The 22,311-nt window shown below is 49.1% G+C and overlaps 1 protein-coding gene and 1 pseudogene across 5 annotated transcripts in view; one reads left to right on the plus strand and one right to left on the minus strand.

Moving 5' to 3' along the window:
• Window positions 1-22,311, plus strand: part of LOC147436718 (flagellar WD repeat-containing protein Pf20-like) — a 133,826-nt gene that overhangs the window by 108,886 nt on the left and 2,629 nt on the right. The window lies entirely within an intron of this gene.
• On the minus strand, window positions 4,104-6,623 carry LOC147436719 (uncharacterized; annotated as a pseudogene).

Below are 22,311 nucleotides of genomic sequence, written 5' to 3' on the forward strand. Positions count from 1 at the left end.
GTGTGCTGAATTCGTCCAAGGCCTCAAGATGGCGTTGCAAGCCCTCGGGTGACTCTGAAATCAACACAATATCATCAGCATATAACATGATGTGGACCGGAGTACCTGCCAAGTCGCTCCCCTCTCCCCCTGCTCGCAGTATGTAGTCGGAGATCTCGTCGATGTATAGCCCAAAGAGTGTCGGGGAGAGTGGGCATCCTTGCTTAACACCAATGGTGCTAGCAATGGTCTCTGAAAAACCGCCTGGGCAACGAACCCGACCCGTCACCCTCTCATATAGAGCATATATGGCCCAAATCATCTCTGTTGGTACCCCAATGCTGTGAAGGCGCTGGAAGAGTCTCTCGCGTGGGACTGTGTCAAAGGCCTTGCGGAAGTCCACAAAGCAGCAGTAAAGCCTCTTCTTCCGCGCCTTTGCCCCATCAATGAGGCAGCGCAGAACGAAGATGTGGTCAATGGTGGAGAAAGCTCGTCTGAAACCTGCTTGGCCTGGAGCTCGTAAACCCTCGATCTCTGCGTAGCAGCTGAGCTGTGCCTCAAGTACTGCTCCATATAGCTTGGCCATCGTGTGGCCAATCATGATAGTCCTGTAGTTCCCTGGGTCCAGGGTGTCGCCAGATTTGTGGATAGGCACTATGGTGTGCTGTGTCCACTCCTCTGGGAAGCCCTCCCCTATAGCCCGGTTGAAGACATGTGCAATCAACGGGGCTATAGTGGAGGCCGCATAAATGATGTGCTCACTCTGTAATCCAGTATGGTCAGCTGATCGTCTGTGCTGCATGCGGCGTATGGCCCTCTCTACCATCTCTGCTGTAAAGAAGGAGGAGCACGTGGGGCGAGGCTCGTGTGGTTGTGGAATAGGAGGCTGCCCTGGCACTTCATAAAGTCGCTCTGCATAATCATGCCATATCTGTGGATCCTCAATAGCTGTAGTCGGACGTGGCTCGCGCAGGGTGCGCCATGCCGTCGCGCTATCCATGCTCATGAATAGGCGGTATAGCTCAAGCTCCTGTGCCTCTTCGAATGCTCGCCGCTTTTGGCGTGTCAGCGTCTTCATATGCCGTCTGGCCTCTCTCTCTGTGATCTCTCCTAAGGCTCGCCGTGCATGGAGGCGTCGGTATAGCTCTCTGCACTCATCATCATACCAGCGGTTCTGAGGCATAGCCCCGGGGGGGGGAGTGCGTCCTGTGTGAGTGGTGTGTGGAAAAGAGCTAATAGCTGAAGTGTGGAGAACGGAAGAGATATGTGATGTGAGAACTGAGAGTGGTGTGGATGGGTGGAGGAGACATAGGCCATGTTCGACCTTGGCCGAGTAAATAGAGGCTAACTCATGTGTGAAATGGATGGTGGTGTGTGGAGTGCGTGTTGTGGAGCTGTGTGTGATGGTATCTCCGGTGATAGAGAAAGAGAGGTATGTGTGGTCGGCTCCGATGGGTATGGGTGGAATGGTGAAGGATGTGATAAGGTGTGTACCCTCCCTGGGTCCCAGAATATAGTCGACTGTACTCCCCCCTCCTTCTGCAACTCCATGTGGCATACAAGTCAGGCCCCCTGAGGTGGGCCACTGGACCATCCCGTTATAAATAACGAGACGGTGCTGGGAGCCAAGTCGAAGTAGATGTCGTCCATAAGCTGTGACTGGAGCTCTGTCTGCTGTGTCTCTCATAGTAGCCTCCTCATCTAGAGTGTGTAGTGTCTCTGGGTCCTCATGGTCATATGTCTCACACTGCTCACTGCGTGTACGAGCATTGAAGTCTCCCATAAGGAAGACTTCACCCAGTGTGGAGTACTCCATAATCTCCTCCGTGAGGCATGCGTACGGTGACTCCTGCTCAATAGGGGCGAATCTGGAGCCTGTGGGAGCAAAATAGCAAAGGGCAATGTAGACGATCCTGTCTCGTGAGAGCTCGAGGCGAATCCACATGTAGCGGGCCTGTGGGTCCCGGGCAACAATCTGTAGTCTGCTGTGAAGCCCCTGTCTAAAGAGTATGGCCACTCCTCCTGAGCCGCGAGTGGTGTGCTGGCGCATACATCCTCGATGTAGAGACTCCCACTGAAATCCATGTATCCGTGGTAACCCTCTCTCCGGGCTCTCGTGTGTCTCTGTAAGTAGAATGATGTCTCGGCCTCTCATCACCTCCTCAAGTCTCTCTGGGTGTGTCCATAAGTCTCCATTGCAATTCCAAACCGTGACATGAATCTCCTCGTGTGTCCCACAGGCCGCGAGTCCCTATGCGATGGTCTTGCCATCAATGATAACCCTACCATCCCGATATACTGCCTTCTTCCCTTCTTTGCGGGCTTGGTGGACTCGAGGCATGCACGCGCGACGGTGATCTTGTTGCATCTTTGTGAGGTCATCATCTAGATAAATCGGTGGGCCGTCGATCCCTCTCAAGATGACCCTCTTTCGGAGGAAGGAAGTTCGAGACTCCTCGGAGGCGAATTGGAGGATGAGAGCTCTTTTCTTTGGATCTTTGCCGGCTCTCCAAACTTTGGAGAAAGGGATCTCTTCTTCCTTGTATCCCACTTTCTTGCATAAAGCTTTCCCATCGCTTTCGGGTGTAGACCCTTCTTCTTCTTTGATGCCGGTCACTCGCACATTGAGACGGCGAGCTTGTCGCATCTTCTCCTCTTCGATGGTTGTGTGTACGATGAGTACTTCATCTTTTTGGGCTTCCTCTCTTGCTACCTTCTTGATGTTCTTTTTGACTACTTCGACCCATCCTTCTTTGGTGGCCTCTAATTTGTCCTCAATGCTTGCGGTGAGGGCTTTGGTGATCTCCTCCTTGAGGGCTTCCTTAGCCTCCCCTTTAATCTCTCCTTCCTCGGGGGTGAGGGATGTGAGGGAAGCATGAAGGAGATCGATTTGTGCCTTCATCTCTTCTTGCTCTTTCCTCCATCTCTCCCTCTCCTTCTCGTTCTCCCGTTCCCTTCTCTCCTTCTCCTCTTTGAGATTTTGGATTTCCGCTCTCATGTCCTCCTTCTCTTCGTTCCATAGCTTGATGAAGTTGGCTTTCTCCTCCTTCCATATTTCTCTCTCCATCCGCCATTCCTTCATGTCCTTCTCCAATTGTGCAAGCCTCTTATTCGTGAGCATGAAGGACGTTGTCTTCTTTGTCGGTGTCGGCGTCTTGATGATGGGGGAAGACATGGTTGGCTTCGTAGCTACCCTCTCTTCATATTGTGAAGAAGAGGGGAAGAGAACACTCAGCTTGTGTGTATGCAGGGGGGCAGCGGGCAGGGGATGGGGATGGGGTGTGTGTTTTCACTTGACGTGCAGGGAGCAGCGCAGCGCGCAGGAGGGAGCAGCACACAGGGATAGCGTGCAGGGGTGGGGCAGCGCGCAGAGGAGGCAGCGCGCAGGAGGGAGCCACGCGCAGGGAGCAGCGCGCAGGGGAGGCAGCGTGCAGGAGGGAGCCACGCGCAGGGAGCAGCACGCAGAGAGAGAGAGAGAGAGAGAGAGAGAGAGAGAGAGAGAGAGAGAGAGAGAGAGAGAGAGAGAGAGAGAGAGAGAGAGAGAGAGAGAGAGAGAAAGAAAGATTTTTTAACGTCTATAAAGAGGCCGAGAAAGATTTTTTAACGTCTATAAAGAGGCCGAAATCGGCCTATGAGACAAATCAAAGTACATGAGGTGGGTGTCTTCTGTGTATCCATAAAGGATAAAAGGGTACAAAAGTAAAAGTAAACTATCCTGTGTAATGTCTGGGGGGAGGTGATTCAAAGAGGGTGGGGGTGGAGCTCCAAAAACTGGGGGAGAGATGCAATCCTATATGCTGGGGTAAATACAATCATGAGATGCTATCCTATCTCTAACTCCATCCAGTCCCATAATCAGGGTGTAATACATGATGCATGGATGGGTAGGGTGCGGACAATCCGCGTAAGATGGCGGCTGGATCTGCAAAAGCCCGAGTACGTCGCTCCTCCAAGGATCTGTAGTAGTGCTCCTGGATCTCTCTCTTGTGTAGGCGGGGTGCCCTACGTCCATGTGTGCGTGGGCGTCTGCGAGCTCGGACCTCCTCAGCCTGCTGTAGAGTCACTCCTCTCTGGGTGGTCGAAAGTGATGGTGTTGCTATGGTCCTCTGGAAAAAGTCCGTGAGCTATGTCTGGCGCTCGTCTCTCATCCCTAGTGTTGCCTGGAGGAGGGAGTCCCGATGCTGCTGTGCCTCTATGAGGAAGCGGCCGAGCTGTCGTTGGTCTCTGGACTCAAAGATATGATGTAGAGTGGGCTGATATGCAAACAAGGTCAGATATCTGCCTCTAATCTCCTCATATGCTCTACATCTGCATACGTAATGCTCCTCGCTCTCAACCTCTGCTGTGCAAAGTCTGCATATCCTCTCTGCTCTGGGGACATGTGCCGCTTTCCCTGCCTCAATCTCTAGCTAGTGTGATGATACTCTGAGCTGTCCGCCGATGGCGACCCGTGCTCTATGTGGCATATAGACATCCATGTATCTCGGTCTCTAAATGAAACCATCTGCTACAATAGTGAGGAAGTGGTCTCTGTAGTACTGCCTCTTTGTGGGAAGAGGCTCTCTGGGTGTGATCCATGTCTCCCTGATGTATAGCTGCCAGAGATCCTGTCTGAGAACTCTATTCCTCTCGATGTGTGAGAGGCATATGTGAGGGGAGTCAGGATCATACTGAAAAGGGGGCAGATCCGTGATGTCCAAGCCATGGGATGTAAACCACTCTATGACCTGTGAGTACCATGCCCTCGTGTCCCCCTCCTGATGTAGTTGTATCGATGCCTCAAAAGCTCTGCGGGTGAGTCTGTCTGGTGGGCGCTCTCGCATGCGCTGTATGAAACAAACTGTCTGGAAGAGAGCCTCTACTAGCATCGGTGGGGTAGCTAGCTCTGCTGTGATGATATCATGTGGTACTGAGGGTTTGCTATGGAGCAAACGGGAGATCATGATGATCTGTGGGCGCTCTATCTGTGTCCATAGGGATGCGGATAGCCCTGGAGCCCATACAGCGGCTGCATACATCATGGCAGGTGTGACTAGAGTGTCAAAAACAGAGTTACCGGGGAACGCCCCCTAGCCTCCGTTCCGGCGTTCCGGGGGGCAGTTCCCTTCCCGAACGTTCCGAAACGTCCTGGAACGTTTGACGTTTTGGGTGGCCAGTGCAAACCAGAACGGCCGTTCCGGAACGTTCCGGAATGCCCCTGGAACGGCCAACGGCTACAAACAAATTTGGCAAAAATTGAAAAAATTGAAGTAAATGTTTGGGCTTCTGCTTGAAGTGTGCAAGGCCTCAAGGACTCATAAAATGCACCCCCCTCCCCCTTTCTCTCCACAAGCTAATCCTCAAGGCTCAAGCTCTCTCCCTCTCACACTCTCAAGATCTCTCTCTCTCAAGACTCACTCTCTCAAGGCTCAAGGCTTCAAGCCTTCAAGCTCTCTTCCTCTCCCTCCCACTCTCTCAAATCTCTCCCTCTCTCTCTCACTCTCTCGAGTCTCTCCCTCTTCACTCTCTCTCTCTCTCTCTCTCTCTCTCTCTCTCTCTCTCTCTCTCTCTCATCATCTAGTCATAGCAAGGTTGAATGGTCTTCAAAACGAGTTTTTTGTGAGTATTAGAGTCAAAGCACTCTAATACTCCTCGTATTTAAACACAAGGAGCTAAAAAATGCACTATTTGGGTGTTTTTTATACCTCCTGTTCCGCGCCGTTCCCGTTCCGGACCCCTAGCCGTTCCCCCGTTCCGCGGGGATCCCGTCGCCGTTCCTGTTCCGCGTTCCGGGCAACTATGGTCAAAAAGCCACCCCTTGGTGCAGGGCTCCTGGAAGTGGGCCTGATGGCATCTGCGCTCCAAGGTGGCCAACGCTGCATATCCTCGTGTAAGCCGGTCTCGGGCTGCCTGTGCCATGGAAAATCTACCAATGGTGCCAATGAAAGTCACCCCCAAGTATACATATGAATCAACCACATCGACCTGCCCGCCTGCTGCTGTGAGTACTGCTCGGCTCCGCACTGTCTTGGAGGTGTGAAAGATCATGACCTTGGTCTTGCCAAGGTTCACTGTGAGCCCTCGATGTGTGCAGAAATCATCCAAGGCTCGTAGGTTGCTCTGTAGTCCCTCCTGTGTCTCAGAAACTAGGATGATATCATCAGCATAAAGCATAATATGTATTGGTATACCTGCCAAGTCTAATCCCACCCCTCCTGCGCGTAGAATGTAATCTGATATCTCGTCGATGTAGAGACCAAATAGAGTCGGGGAGAGGGGACATCCTTGCTTCACACCAATAATGCTAGCAATGGAATCCGATAGTCCACCTGGCAGCGTACTCTACCAGAGACCTGTGCGTATAAAGAATGAATGGCCCATATCATCTCAGATGGTATCTGTAGCTCCTGAAGGCGCTGGAAGAGTCTCTCTCTAGGGATAGTGTCAAAGGCCTTGCGGAAATCCACAAAGCAGCAGTAGAGTCTCCTCTTCCGTGCTTTCGCTCCATCGATCAGGCAGCGAAGCACGAAAATGTGGTCGATAGTCGAGAAAGTGCGTCGAAAGCCTGCCTGTCCTAACGCTCGTATCCCTGATGCCTCTGCATGCGTGCTAAGCTCTGCCTCAAGAACAATCCCATATAGTTTGGCCAGTGTGTGGCCAATCATGATAGTCCTGTAGTTCTCTGGATCCAGGGTGTCGCCAGATTTGTGGATAGGCACGATGGTGTGCATAGTCCACTCCTCTGGTAGTCCCTCAACCAAGGCACAGTTGAAGAGACGTGCTATCAAGGGGGAAAGAGTGTCTGTTGCATATATCAAGTGCTCACTCTATAGTCCAGTGTGATCTGTTGATCGGCCATGCTGAAGGCGTCGGATGGCCCTCTCCACCATGCTAGATGTGAAGAAAGTCGAGGTGGTAGGTCGAGGATCAGATGGCTCTGGGATCAGTGGCTGCCCAAGTATCTGGTACAAGCGCTCGGCATAATCATGCCAAATCTGGGGGTCCTCCAGGGGGGTGGTGGGGCGTGGCTCTCTCAGAATCCTCCATGTTGTGGCGCAGTCTGTACTCATAAGAATGTGGTATAGCTCAAGCTCCTTTGCCTCCTCGAAGGCCCGCCGTTTACGGCGTGTGATGGCCTTCATCTGTCGTCTGACCTCGCTCTCAGTAATCTCCTCGTCGAGCCCGTAGCTGTCTGTATAGATCTCTGCACTCCCCCTCGTACGAGCGATTCTGGGGCATCGTCCCAGAGAGAGGGGGGGGGGGGGGGGGGGGGGGTCGGCCATTGTGGGTAGTGTGTGGAAAGCAGCTGAGGGCTGAGGTGTGTAGAACTGCTGAGAGCTGGCTAGTGAGTGTAGAGAGTGGTGTGTCTAGGTCGAGAGTGTAGATCCCCTGATATATATGTGATGAGTAAATGTGGGCTAGCTCATGTGTGAAGTGTAAAGTGGTGTATGGTGTGGATGTGTTGAGATGTCGAGCTCTACACCTTGAGCTGGCATCCACTACGGGTCTTGGCCGCTTACGGCATTTACTCACTGGCGCGTTAGGTGACCGACACGGAGGGTCTCTGCCAGTGATTCTACAGCTGGACTACACTTATAGTGCCAGCCTAGTACGCTTCTAGCGAGTTCACACTTAGTGACCGCATGTACATATGTGCTACTTTTCAACTTTAGCACTTAGTCATTTTGTACTCTCTTTTCTGTGAAGAAGAAGAAGAAGCTTTCCATCTCTGTGTGCTTTGTGCTTGTCTTGTGTAGCTCTCTTGCATCCTCATTCTTTACAGGATGTAGGTGGTGTATGTGAGATGGGTGAGCCAGTGAGAGAGAGGGCGAGATATGCGTGGTCAGCCCCAATAGGCAATGGTGGGATGGTGAAGGATGTGAGTAGGTGGGCTGTCTCTCTGAAGCCAATGATGTAGTCGACTGTACTACCTCCGTTGGCTGCTGATTGCGGTATACAAGTTAGGACGCCGGATGATGGCCATTGCGCCATCCCGTTATAGATAACGAGACGGTGCTGTGATCCCAAGCGAAGTAGGTGCCTCCCATATGGTGTGGGTGTGGTGGTATCACTAGAGATCCTCTCTGCCCCTGTGTCCTCCATAGTGGAGAGTAGCTCTGGGTCGTCGAAGTCGTAAATATCACACTGTCTACTCTGTGTCCTGGCATTGAAATCCCCCGTGAGGAAGACTTCACCCATTCTAGAGAGAGAGAGAGAGAGAGAGAGAGAGAGAGAGAGAGAGAGAGAGAGAGAGAGAGAGAGAGAGAGAGAGAGAGAGAGAGAGAGAGAGAGAGAGAGAGAAATGAAATGAAATGTAATATTAACGTCTTCAAAAGGCCAAAATGACCTATGAGACCAAAAGGTTACATGTGGTGAATCTAATACCAGGTCTGGGTACAAAAAGTACAAAGAATTAAAAAGAAAATAAAATAGTGGGTAGGGGTGGGGTGAAAGCTGATACAAAGGGAATAGGAAATACAAAGGGTGAGCTGATACAATGGAGCTCTCTGACAGTCAAGGCATCATATACATATACACTAGTATACGGGACGGCTCCTATGTCGCGCTAGTATGGTATGGATCCTCTGTCGCAATCTGCGTCGATATCGAGAGGGCCCCCTCATCCATGGGCGACGGGACCGCCCCAACTCCATCGCCTGATCAAGCAGTATGCCTCTGGTGCCTCTTGTGTTGTTATGTTGTGTGGGCTGCTCGAACTCCTCTGTCTGTGACTTAAAGAAATCTGTAATCTTTCGCTGTTGTTGGATCTCTCTCATTGTGCCCCTCTTCAAGAGGTCCTCTCTGTGTTTACGAATCTCCAGTAAGTATAATCCGAGGCATCTCTGATCCTGGTATCTCATGACTCTAGAAAGTGGCCCAAAACCTTCTCTGAATAGACAGTGAAAGCGGCCTCGTATTTGATAGTATACTGGGCAGTGACATATGTAATGTAGCTCTGTCTCTGGCTCTATTTGGCACCCCTGACAAATCCTGGACTCAGCGGGTACTCCTCTAAATCTGCCTGTCTCGATCTCTAGCTGATGTGAGGATGTGCGTATCTAATCAATAGCACATCGTATCCCGTGGGATAGACGAGTATCCATGTATCTTGGTCTGATCACAAAACCATCTTCCGTGAGTTGGAGAAGATGCTCTCTATAGAAAGTCATCTTCGTACCTAGCTCATGTATAGGTTGTATCCATGTCCTCTTCGTATCCAACTGAATCAAGTCTTGTCTGATGAGCGTGGTAATCTCTGCCCTAGTGAGGGAGATGGAGGGTGCATCCAGAGAGTACTGAAATGGGTGTAGCCGGTCCATACTAAAGCCATGTAACTGAAACCAAGATGCCATCTCTGCATACCAACATGATCTATCTCCCTGCAATGCTAGTTGTCGCGAAGACTCTAGTGCTAATCGATCATATCTGTCTCTAGGGAGAGCCCAAGTGCTATGCATAAATGAAACTGATCGAGTGAGTGCCTCCACTACCAATGGAGGAGCAACGAGCTCCGCCCTAACAATGTCGTGGTATTGAGGCCTTGGCCCTAATCATCCGAGAAATCATAGACACGAAGGGCTTCTCCACCCATCAGTACTGCCAACTTTGCTATGATGATCAATTGAGGGGCCCCATATCTCCACTCCGTACAGCATGGCCGAAGTGACCAAAGTGTCAAAGAGCCAAAGCTTTGTGCGAGGTTCCTGGAACTGAACCTGCGAACATATCCTCTCAAGTCTCCCCAGTGCTGCATAGGCTCTGGTCAATCGCGTATCTGCTGCACGCCTCAGGGAAAATTCTGGACCACTGAAAACCGCCCCAAGATAAGTGTATGTATCTGCGTACTCCACAGTCTGTCGACCATATGTAAAAGTGGGGGCGGACCTCCTTACCCACTCGCAGTGGTGTTAAACACCATTACCTTGGTCTTACCAAGGTTCACAGACAATCCACTGGCCCGTGCAAATACATGCAATGCATCCAAATGACGCTGCATCCCCTCCGGAGAATCGGAGATCAACACAATATCATCAGCATATAATAGCAACAGAATCCATGTCCCTGCAAGCTGAGCACCTCTATCACCCTCTGTATGTACATAATCTGAAAACTCATCTACATATAGAGAGTCGGAGATAGGGGACAACCCCGCTTCACCCCAGTGGTGGAGTGAACCATGTCGGACATGCCCTGAGTAGTGCGTACCTGTCCTACCACTGTCTTGTATAAAGCTAAGATCCCCCATATCAGCTCTGTGGGCACCCCCATGTCTTGCAATCTTTGTATGAGTCTGGCTCGTGGCACTATATCAAAGGCTTTGCGGAAATCCACAAAGCTACAATATATCCTCCTGCTATGGTGTCTACCCTCCTCAATAATGGCTCTGAGTGTCAATCTTGTCAAGAGTGGAGAAACCTCTCCTGAACCTTGCTTGTCCTACTGCTTGTATGCCCTCTCTCTCTGCCCATCCACTCAACTCATGCTCAAGAATTGATGCATATAGCCTAGCCAGAGTGTGACCAACCATGATGGTTCGGTAATTCCCGGGAAGCATAGGATCTCCCGACTTGAAGATAGGCACAATAGTGGACATACTCCAAGTCTCAGGGAAACCCTCATACATGGCTCTATTAAACATCATAGCAAGAGGCTCTGCAAGCAAATCTAGCATGGATGAAGTGCTCTGCTATCAGACCATCATGATTCTGTGCTCTTCCTGTCTTTATCTTGTCAATGGCTTTCCTTACCCGCTCAGCAGTAAAGAAAGTACATGTTTGTGGGCATGCCTCTGGACGGTCAGGCAAAGGTGGCTGCCTCGATGTTGTATAGAGAAATGTAGCATATTCCCCCCACGTCTCTGTGGAAGTGATGGCTGGCAGTGGAGAGTGCTCGTTGAAAAGCCTCCATGCCTCACTAGAGTCCTGACCATAAACAACTGATACAGATCACGCTCTAATTGAGTAATCCCTCTTCTTTCGTCTCACTAGCCGGCGGAAGATAATCCGTGACTGTCTATGTGTAGTAGTACCCATGAGCACCTCTCTCTGTAATGTGATCCTCGTCTCTCTACACTCCTCATTATACCAACTGTTCTGAGGCATGCTCCTAGATCGTGTGCGTGTAGGTTGGCTGTGGGATATGCCTCTGATGCTGCATCATGTAGCATCTCTGTCAGAATCTGGGTGAGCTCATCTAGTGGTCGTCCTGGCTCCTGAGTGCATAGCTGCCTGTATATCTCATCAGTGTATACGTGGTCCGTTTCCCTCCTGAAGGTATACCAAGGATGTGTGGAGGCCTCTCGCAATGGAGCTGTGTTGAAGTGGAACGATAGAGTTAAAGACAAGATAGCATGATCGACTGCTATCCCAACCGGCCTAGTTCCCACCACGAAATCCTGAAAGGAAGGAATGAGTCCTGGCGGAGCCATAACATAATCCACTGTACTAGCGCCATGCCGATGTGGAAAGCATGTAAAACCACTAGCTGTAGGGAATCTCTATAGGCCATTCAAAATGGCCAATCCATGTGCAGTCCCCATATCAATCAAGTATCTGCCATACTCAATGTGCTCCTCATCTTGTGATAATCTAGACAGGCCCATTTCTGTAATATCAAGCTCCCGCATCAACTCCTATGAGGTATCATAGAATACTGTCTAGTGATGGATAGTCCTAGCATTGAAATCCCCCAAGATAATAATGTCGCTATCTCTGGAAAACTCCCATATATCATCATCTAAAATAGAGAAGGGGGACTGTCCTCTAGGTGATGCATATACTGGCGTACTAGGGGGGAAATAACAAATAGCGATGAAGGGATATCTGGCTGTCTCTGCCTTTAGTCTCACCCACATGTACCTAGCATGCTCATCCCTCCGAGCTATATGTATCAGAGATTGTAGCTCCTCCCTGAATAAGAGTGCCACTCCTCCTGAACCTCATCCTCTGCGCTCTGATCGAGTCTCTTGTCTGCAAGTTGTCTCCCATCTGTATCCGCTCACATGGGACATGGGCTGCCCCGGGGCCTGATGCGTCTCAGAGTAGAAAATGATGTCTCTCCCTGTGAAACTATCCTCAAAGGCCCCTACATCAAGGCGCAAAGATCCATTACAATTCCATGTAGCCACTCTGAGTGTGGTCCCACAGGTCTTGCACTGTCATGCGGGCGCTTCTCCAGAATAACCACTCGTCTATCCCTATAGAAGGCCACTTTCCCCTTCCCTCGAGCTGTCATTATCTCGTGCATAACTTCTTTAATTTGAGCAAGCTGTGAGTGTGAGGTCATCTCCAAGGAATATGCCCGTTTTCTTTAGTATAGGACGCTTCTTCAAGAAGTCCTTTGCCTCCATGAATGGGAAGCGCATGATTAGAGCTCTTTCTTTTGAAGTCTCCCCATTTCCTTGTGTCTTCTTCCTTACCCTCCATGCTGTATGAGTAGCCTCACTACCCATCATTCTTAGAAGTTCTTTGACTTCCCCTTCCACGTCATCTCGGTCTTTTAGACTGGTTATTCGTACGTGCAAAGCTCTAGTCTTCCTTCGTTGCTCTCTTCTAAAGTCATGTTGATGATTGTAGGAGTGGGAATAGACGTGGTTTCTTTCCCTTTCCCTTTCTTAGCGACTTCTATCCATTTCTCGGCCTCATCCACCTTCTTCTGTGTCTTCTTGATTACATCCACCCACGAAGATATCTTTGCCCCATTTTGTTTCTCTTCCTCTTTACCTGTTCCTTGATGACCTTGATTTCCTCTATCAGCGAAGGGATGGAACTCACCTTCCTCTAGTCCATTGCTTGCTCTATCAGCAAGCTCTCGTTTGAGGGTTGAGACCTTCTCTTTGAGTTCTTGTGAATTCGCCTTAAGTGCTTGTATCTCTACGTGTAGGTCCTCTTTCTCCTTCTTCCATTGTGTGCCTTCGTTGAGGAACATTTGAAGAAGGTTGGCCTTCTCCTTCCACCATCCTCCCATCTTTGCTTTCCATTCCTTCATCTCCCTTTCACTTCTGTTATCCGCTTGTTTGTAAGCATGAAGGTTGCCTTCGTACGAGACTTGCAAACTGGTGAAGCGCTGTCACGGGGACGTGGCAACTGTTAACTATGTCACGAGGACGTGGCAACTGCTAACTTTAGTTGTTGGTTTCTTTCCAAGGGGTTTTGTTTTATTTTTGAGACCCTCTTCTTGAAGTAGCAAACGGTCGGACATTGCATGGCCAATGTGAACGGTAGTTTCACCCGCAGATGGGTAGTGGTCGGCACTGGAATTCGTATGGTAATAGGATGTCTAAGCTCAGAGAAAGATCATATAGGTCCCCCCCGTCGCACTTTGCAAGTTGGTGGATACTAGGAAGTGAACTCAATAAAGGCCTCAAGTCAAGGTGTGACTATCAACAGAAAAGTATTCGATAGTTGGGCCACATTGCATTTTTGGATGCGGTCCCAATGAGGATAGATGGCCAGAAGACCAGTGGGAGCCCAACGGAAGCATCTCCTAAAATTTAAGGAACTGCTATTTTGGGTTGTAAAATGTGTTCGCGTCATTACCTCCGGTATGACTAGGGGAACATTTTACAACTCTGCCGCGAAGTCAACTGGGCAACCGATCAGGATATTTTTAAGCGGCGAACCTGAAACGGGAAAATGCTTGTAAATGTGCCAAGTGGCACGTTTATGTGCACTTGTCTCACAAGGGAAAGGTTGGCACTGAAATTTAAGCTGGGAGGAGGCTCTTTTTGCAAACTGTCATAGGTTAAGAGCTATGGAGTGCTTCCTTTCCCTCTTATGTACAATGCGGTGCCACGAGTGATGTCTTGTACCTACGCACTGCTCTCTCTCTCTCCCCTACGAGCAGTATGTTATGCCCCACTAGTGGGCTTTTCATTTTGACCAATGCATAGTTATGTGGGTTCATGCACGATTGCCGAGGCAAGAGCCTCTTGCACAGGTACTGGATTAGCTAGCGGCTAATCCCCCGCAGGTACAAGTGAATTCGGAGAGGTTTCACGCCAGAAATCTCGTCCGATTCAAAGGGCAAGTAGCCCTACATGTGCGGGAGCTCGAGGTCTTGCTACAGATGCGACTGGCACGCGAAACGGAGCCCAAAACAGGGAATTACAGCCTGCTGTGTATTTTTGCAGGTTTAGGGTTTCGGCCCTAAACGGACCTTAATACCCCCAACAGGTTCAGGGACGCAAGGGGACCGCTGTACAAGTGAACCGGCGCATTTTTGGGGCAGAAAACAGAGAATTCAGCGTGCTGCAGATTCTCGCCAGGTTTTGCAAAGTGTCCGTATGCGTCGGGAAAGTCACCTATTGCGTGGGGATACTGACTGTGAAGCGTCCTAGGACAGTTATGCTGCCGAAATCGGGCCAGAACAGGTGTTTCTTAGCCTAGATTGTGCGGGGCAGCTTGTAGGAGAGCACAGGTTTTATTCCCACTGCTAAAGAATAAAGAAATACCCAAAGGGGTGCCAATTTTGGGGCCTACAGGTTGTCGGCGTCTGCTCGGAGCATTCTAGCTTCCGAGCCGTGTGTGTATTTAGGTGTTAATCCCCGTTGCAGGTTACCTTTGCAAAGTACTCTGTGTGTGTCTAAAGTAAAGAATTTCGGGTGAAAGCCAACGCCTACCGCCCCACGGACCGGTTTCATGGTTCCGTTGCTAGGACATCAATCACTTTTTCCTGAAAGAGTGAGCCTGGATTGTTTTGGGTAAAGACACACAGTGCAGGAACGCAGGGATTACACTATGGCCAACAAGGGGAAGGGCATTATGGAAGAGGGTTCCTCTTCAAAGGACAGGCAGGAGATCCCTATGGTTTTTGAGATTGGCAAGAGATCACGGCCACGTTAGTCTGTACCTCATGTCAACGTGAATGTCCCTCTAGTAGTACAAGGCTTTATGGCTGGGCAACTTGAGGATGATGCGTTCAAGACTCAGTTAGTTGCCGCGGTGAATGTCTTTTCGCGGCTGGTGCAGAATCGAAGGTTTATGGAGTTCTTGCAAGCGCAACCAGTGCAACAGCAAAATAGGCAACCTACGCCGCGTACGGAGCTTGTTGATGCCTAAGCCCAGGTACTTCATACGGCTCAGGAGGAAAGGGAAGACTCGCATGTTGCGGAGTTGGGGGCTCCAAAACAGGTTTCGCCCGTGCTTGAACAGGTGGCTAGAACGCCTATTCCACAGGTTATGCCAATTCAGCCCGCCACCTTTTAGAGCCAGCATGCTGTCTTGAATGGACAGGGAACTGGATACCAGGCTATGCACTCAGTTTTTCCACCACCCAGGGTACATCCTGGGTATTTTGGGGGTGGATCAGTGTTCCAAAGTATCGCTGGCTATGCGCTTGGAAGTCAGCCGTACATGCTAGGAACAATGTTCGGGGGTATGCAAGGCATCATGCCAGTTTGGGGTGTCACAGGGTCATTTTGTCATGGTTGGCTTTTCTGGACAACAGCCAGATATTGCACCTCTGACGCAAAATGTGAATGGCCAAGATGTGCCGATCATGCTTACTACAGTGCCCATGTTGTTGACCATTCCATATGACAACTTGGGGACACTAGAAGGTGGTGCAGCTGTAAAGTAAAGTTCAGTACCTTCAGTGGTTTCGAGGATAAGACCAAGGCTCTTACCTTCCTCCAGCAGTTTGATACAGCTTATGCGGGAGGAAATTTTACAGACGCCTCGAAGGTCAGGAAAGCTGCCACTTTCTTAAAGGACAATGCACTTACATGGTGGACGACATTGTTAATGCAAGGATAGGCACCCGCCACTTGGGTTTACTTCGAGCAAATGTTTGCATCTACTTGGCTGTCAAATGAATTTGAAGCCGACGTCATGACAGATTGGCACCTGCTTACTTCAGCTTCGTGCAAGAACTTGTTGGAGTGCAATAGGAGGTTTTGTAAAGCGTTACTCTCATTGACCTCCTATAGATTTGTGCCATTGACAGAGCAGATAGAGAAGTACTGTTGTGGGTTGCCTAAAGGGCTTCGCGATTACTTTACAAAGAACAGAGTGGCTACCCTCACTTAGCTTATGGAAGTTGCGAACACTGGTCTTGCCTTATTGAAAGGAGAGGACAATGGATTTCCGAGCAGCGACAAAGGAGGGTAGCAAAAGAAAAATTCAGCAAAGAAGCCCTTTGTGAAAACGGCTCCTGATGCGTCACAGGGGTCAGAAAAGGCCACCAAAGACGAGGATTCAGCCGGAACTTCTGGAGCGTAGGCAAAGAAACAGAAAAGGAAGCCTTTTGTGCGCGAGTCGCTCGAGGAAAAGAAGGTCCTAATGGCTGAGAACAAATGCTTTATATGCGAGTAGCCTAGTCACTTTTCTATCAATTGTCCACAAAGGAAAAGACCAGATGACTCAGAGGATAAAGAAGACCAGAAAGGCAAGAAGCCTAAACCCACGGCAGGTTTTGTGCCAGACATGGTGGGTGACAGGCCCAGCACAGATGCCAGTGAGTTATGCAGGGCATGGGGTAAAGTTAGGGATCAGAGAGCACTCATCTTCTTTGATCGAGGTGCCAAAGCCAACTTTATCTCACCAGAGTTAGCTATGAAGCTGGGCATCAGAGCTGAAGAGATTGGGTACACAGCAGAGGCAGGGTTGGCATGTCCTGGCCACTCAAAGTGTGTTACTCCCATGATTGGAAAACTGCGTCTGCATATTCAGTCGTATGTGGACACTGAATGAGTTTTACATCATGTCGTTGGAAGGTTGTGACGCCTTGTTGGGGATCCCGTGGATGTTCCGAGTGCATGGAGTCTTGGATGCCTACAACAAAAAGATCACTGTACAGCACAGGGGCAAAACTCAAATCTTGGATGTAAAGCTTAAAGGAGAGTCGGTTCCTATTGTATCTGCTTTTGCTATCACTTCTGTAATAAAGAATCATCTTTCTGTGTACTTGATTTTTGCACGTGATGTCTCAGATAGTGATCAGTCCAATTTATTTGTGTTAGATAAAGAAAGGTCAGCATTTTTGCAAAAGTTTAGTGACTTTTTTTCAGATTCATTACCGTCGCAATTGCGGCCAGAGAGACCTGAGGACCATCGGATAGATTTGGTGCCAGGTTGTAGCCCACCAAATAGACCTCCCTACAGGGTTAGTGCGGCGCAGCAGAAAGAGATTATGGGCCAGGTTGAGTAGTTATTATAGAAGGGGCTGATTCAGCCTAGTTCTTCACCCTTTTGCTCCTTTGTGCTCCTAGTGCAGAAGAAGGATGGCTCATGGCGCATGTGTATTGATTACTGTGCGTTAAGTAAGAATACTATCAAGAATAGGTTCCCTATTCCTAGAATGGATGATATTCTCGATCGTTTAGAGGGTGCTGCAATTTTTAGTAGGATAGACCTTAAGAGTCGGTACCATGAGATTCGTATAAGGCCAGAGAATGTACACAAGATTGCGTTTAGAACGACATTTGGTCTCTATGAGTTCCTAGTGATGCCGTTTGGGCTAACAAATGCTCCTGCCACGTCCAACAGAATGATGGATCGGATTTTTCGCTCGCCTCAACAGATTGTTGGAACGTTCTTCGATGACATGATAGTGTATTCGAAGAATGATGAGGAGCATAGGCGTCACTTGACCATGGTGTTCGAAGAACTGCGCAGTCACAGGTTAGTTGTCAATCCTAAGAAAAGTGAATTCTTCCTCGAAGAGATCTACTTTCTTGGCCACATAGTCTCAAAGGATGGTGTTAGAATGGATCCCGCAAAGGTCGAAGCTATCAAGACATGGCCAGACTTGAAGACTGTGCACGATGTCAGAAGCTTCTTGGGATTGTGTTCCTACTATAGAAGGTTTATTAGAAATTTTGCGGAGATAGCATCGCCTCTTCACGCTTTGCAAAAGAAAGAGGTCACTTTCAGATGGACCCAAAAAGAGATTTCAGCTTTTAGTCTTTTAAAGGAAAAGTTGACTTCAGATCCAGTTATTGTTTTGCCAGATCTCAGGAAGTCATTTGTGGTCCAGTGTGACGCGTGTGGCAATAGCATCGGAGCAGTGCTAATGCAAGATGGACGGGTAGTAGCTTATGAAAGCCGAATTTTGCAAGGGCCAGAGAGGACTATGCAAGTCTATGAGAAAGAGCTCTTGGCCGTGATTCATGCGCTTTCTAGTTGGAAGCACTACGTCTTAGGTGTTGATTTTGTTGTCCAAATAGATCATCAGACCTTGCGATACTTCTTGACACAGTCAAAGTTATCCGAAAAGCATATGCGCAATTCCTTATCATCATGAGCTAGATGACATGAAGGAACAATATACTGCTGATGAAGATTTTGCAAGGATCTTTGAATAGTTACAAGAGCGGCAACATCACGACCACTACCTCCTCAGAGATGGTTTAATGATGATGCATGGCAGACTTTGTGTCACTAGGCCACTGCGACACAAGGTCATGGAAGAGAGTCATGTCCCATCGTATGCAGGGCATCGTGGCATTGATGCAACAATTAAAGCGGTACAGACATTCTTCTATTGGCCTACCTTGAGGAGAGATGTGGATGGCTTTGTGCAAGCATGCATAGTTTGCCAAAAGGTCAAGTTTGACAGGCAAAAGGCACCAGGGTTGTTACAACCACTTCCGAGTTCGGATAAGCCATGGGAAAGCATTGCTATGGACTTTATCTTTGATCTTCCAATAACGTCAACAGGGAATGATGGTATATGGACCGTTATCTGCAGGTTCAGCAAGCAGGCCCATTTTATCCCCTTCAGGAAGAAGATAAAATCTGATCAGATGGCACGCTTGTTCATGTACAATGTGTTTAAGTACCATGGTATGCCAGAATCGATTATCAGTGATCGTGATCCTCGCATGACTAGTTTGTTCTGGAGAGGATTGTTTGAGAACATGGGCACTACGCTCAAGTTCTCGTCTTCGTTTCATCCACAAACTGATGGACAGTCAGAAGAGGCTAATTCTACTGTCTTAGATCTGCTGAAATGCTATGTGTCAGATAATAAGGGCAAGTGGGAACAATATTTGTCTATGCTTGAGTATGCGTACAATAATACGGTGCATTCGTCTACTGGCAAAGCACCTTTTGAAATTGTTGAAGGCGGCAAAAAGGTTCCTCCGATTTTGCATACAAAGGACAAGATCCTTGAGGCAGATCGATATGTTGAGAACATGGATGAGATGTATAAGAAGATTAAAGTTGCCTTGGAGAAGACTCAGGCAAAGTAGAAAAAGGTTGTTGATCGTCACCGTCGTGAATTGCTGTTATCACCTGGTGATTGGGTTCTGTTAAGGTTCGAAAAAGCAAGGTTAAAGAAGATGAAGGGCAAGGAATGGTTGTTTCCTAAGCTCAGCATGCGTTACTATGGGCCTTTTCAAGTGCTTGACAAGATCAGCAATGTGGTTTACAGGCTGAAATTACCTGATGCGTGGAAGATTCATAGTGCGTTTTACGTGAATCTTCTAACACCCTTCGTGGGTGATGTGCTAGAAGATATGCCAGATGAGGATCAGCCAGAAGTTGAGGAACTTGATGAGATCCTCCTACCTGAGCAAGTTTTGGCTCATAAGGACATAAAAGCTAAAGGACAAGTTGCAAGACGCTATTTGGTGAAGTTTAAGAACTATCCGCCTATGGATGCAAAGTGGAGGAACTTGATGAGATCCTCGTACCTGAGCAAGTTTTGGCACATAAGGACAGAAAAGTTAAAAGGACAAGTTGCAAGACGCTATTTGGTGAAGTTTAAGAACTATCCGCCTATGGATGCAAAGTGGATGGAAGAGCATGAACTGTCAGAGTCACCAAATGTATTGCAGCTTTACCATGAATCCTTTGGGTTACAACCTACTTATACCCCAACCCAACGTGTGCAAAGGAGGTCTAATGATAGAGCTAGTACATCAAATGTACATATGAATTCAGTGTAATAGATGGAAATGACAAAAGTATGAAGGCCTCATTAAGTCATTTGTATCTATGTGTTATGACCTTTCTTGCGGATACATGCGATGATAAAAGAGTGTTTATAGCAGAAGATCATCAGTGGCATGTATTTATGGTATGGAATCGAGGACATTTGCGATTTCAAGAGGAGGGTATGTCACGGGGACGTGGCAACTGTTAACTATGTCACGAGGACGTGGCAAGTGCTAACCTTGATTTCCTCTATCAGTGAGGGCTGGAATTCACATGCTCTCTCTTTCCGCTACGACCAGTATGTTATGCCCCACTAGTGGGCTTTTCATTTGACCAATGTACAATTATGTGGGTTCATGTGCGATTGCCGAGGCAAGAGCCTCTTGCACAGGTACTGGATTAGCTAGCGGGTAATCCCCCGCAGGTACAAGAGAATTCGGAGAGATTTCACGCCAGAAATCTCGTCCGTTTCAAAGGGCAAGTAGTCCTGCATGTGTGGGAGCTCGAGGTCTTGCTACAGATGCGACCGGCACGTGAAACGGAGCCCAAAACAGGGAATTACAGCCTGCTGTGTATTTTTGCAGGTTTAGGGTTTCGGTCCTTAACGGACCCTAATACCCCCAGGAGGTTCGGGGACGCAAGGGGATCGCTGTACAGGTGAACTGGCGCATTTTCGGGGCAGAAAACAGAAAATTCAGCGTGCTGTAGATCTCCAGGTTTTGCAAAGTGTTCACATGCGTCGGGAAAGTCACCTATTGTGTGGGGATACTGATTGTGAAGTGTCCTAGTACAGTTATGCTGTCGAAATCGGGCCAGAACAGGTGTTTCTTAGCCTAGATTGTGCGGGGCAGCTTGTAGGAGATCACAGGTTTTATTCCCTCTGTTAAAGAATAAAGAAATACCGAAAGGGGCGCCAATTTTGGGGCCTACAGGTTGTCGGCATCTGCTCGGAGCATTCTAGGTTCCAAGCCGTGTGTGTATTTAGGTGTTAATCCCCGTTACAGGTTACCTTTGCAAAGTACTCTGTGTGTGTCTAAAGTAAAGAATTTCGGGTGAAAGCCAACGCCTACCGCCCCACGGGTCGGTTTCAAGCGCTCATGACCTCCATCGTAACGGCCCCTGTTGCGCACAAGGAGTTTCCTGCGATTGTTGCCAAAGTGCTAAAGCCTGAGGTGTCCCTTGCTCGCAGCCAAAAGAGGCCAAAGCACACCTCTTCACATCAACATAAAGCCGAAGGAGATCAATGCACACCTCTTTACATCAGCATACAGCTAGCATATCTTCACAGCAAAACGCCTGCAATGGGAGGGCTGTGAGCAAACAATCCGGAAGCAGGACTAAAGTGTCAGCGAGCAGCAATCTGATAGGAACTCGTCTCTAAGCGCGTGCAAGGGCCTACGTCTCCATAGCCCTGTACGTCCGCTGTCAACAGCCCTTCAGCTTGCCATTTTCGACAGAGGCTGCAGACCTCTTGTTTGCTGCCCACACCGGGCACCCTCCACCTGCACGCTGCTCAACAGAGTCGACCTGCACGCTCACGCTGCAGAGTGTTGCCCTCACCCCGTGCTGCAAAGAGTTGGAAAACACCTCGCGCTGCAGAGAGCTCACCTCCCACAAGAGAGAGAGAGGGTGCGCCTGTGCGACCTGGTCACCTGTTGCGAACCTGTTTTCGCCACCTGTTTTAGGGTTTCGTCACCTGCTGCGAACCTGTTTTGGGGTTTTCGCCACTTGCTGAGCACTGTTTTAGGGTTTCGTCACCTATTGCGAACCTGTTTTGGGGTTTTTGCCACCTGCTGAGCACTGTTTTAGGGTTTCGTCACGTGCTGCAGGTCTGTTTGAGGGTTTCGTCGAGAGAGAGAGATTGAGAGTTTCCGGCTTACCGAGTTTCCTCTTCTTCCTTTCCGTCCTCGTTCTTTTCTTACCTCGAATCCCCTTCGTTATCTTTTTCCCCGCTACGAACCTTATTCCCCATCTCTTAAAAATGCCCCTTCTCCCCTTAAGCAATGATGGCGCCGTTGTTGCTAGGGGCGTGTGTAACCAAATGATGACCTGGCATCGCGAGTCAGGAGGAGCACTGAATCCGGCGAGAGTTGTGCCGAAAAGGGGCACCTAAGCCTTTCGCTTCATGCTCGACGGCGTCCGAGCCCTGTATAGCCCAGCGCGAGCCCTCTTCTCCCCTTTCTCGCTGCTCGTCGCCCTGTCGACTTCCTCCTCCATTATTTTCCCCTCCATCCACACACATTGTGTGTGTTGTTTTTCAAACGGGCAGCCATTGACATGGTGGGCAGACGGCCTTTGTAGTGCACCACATTTAGTTTACATGTCCACCAAGGCAGTGCCACATGCCCTCAAGATGCAAGTATAGGTGATTGCATTTGGCAAAACGCCTTCCCTCTTTTTCTTTTACCATTTCCCACTTACTAAACTCTCGGGCGGCCATAGTTCTTGTGCTTTTGGGACGTATGAGATG

The sequence above is a fragment of the Adiantum capillus-veneris genome, chromosome 17, assembly GCF_014529385.1.
Source record: "Adiantum capillus-veneris isolate H3 chromosome 17, ASM1452938v2, whole genome shotgun sequence".
Classification (NCBI taxonomy): domain Eukaryota; kingdom Viridiplantae; phylum Streptophyta; class Polypodiopsida; order Polypodiales; family Pteridaceae; genus Adiantum; species Adiantum capillus-veneris.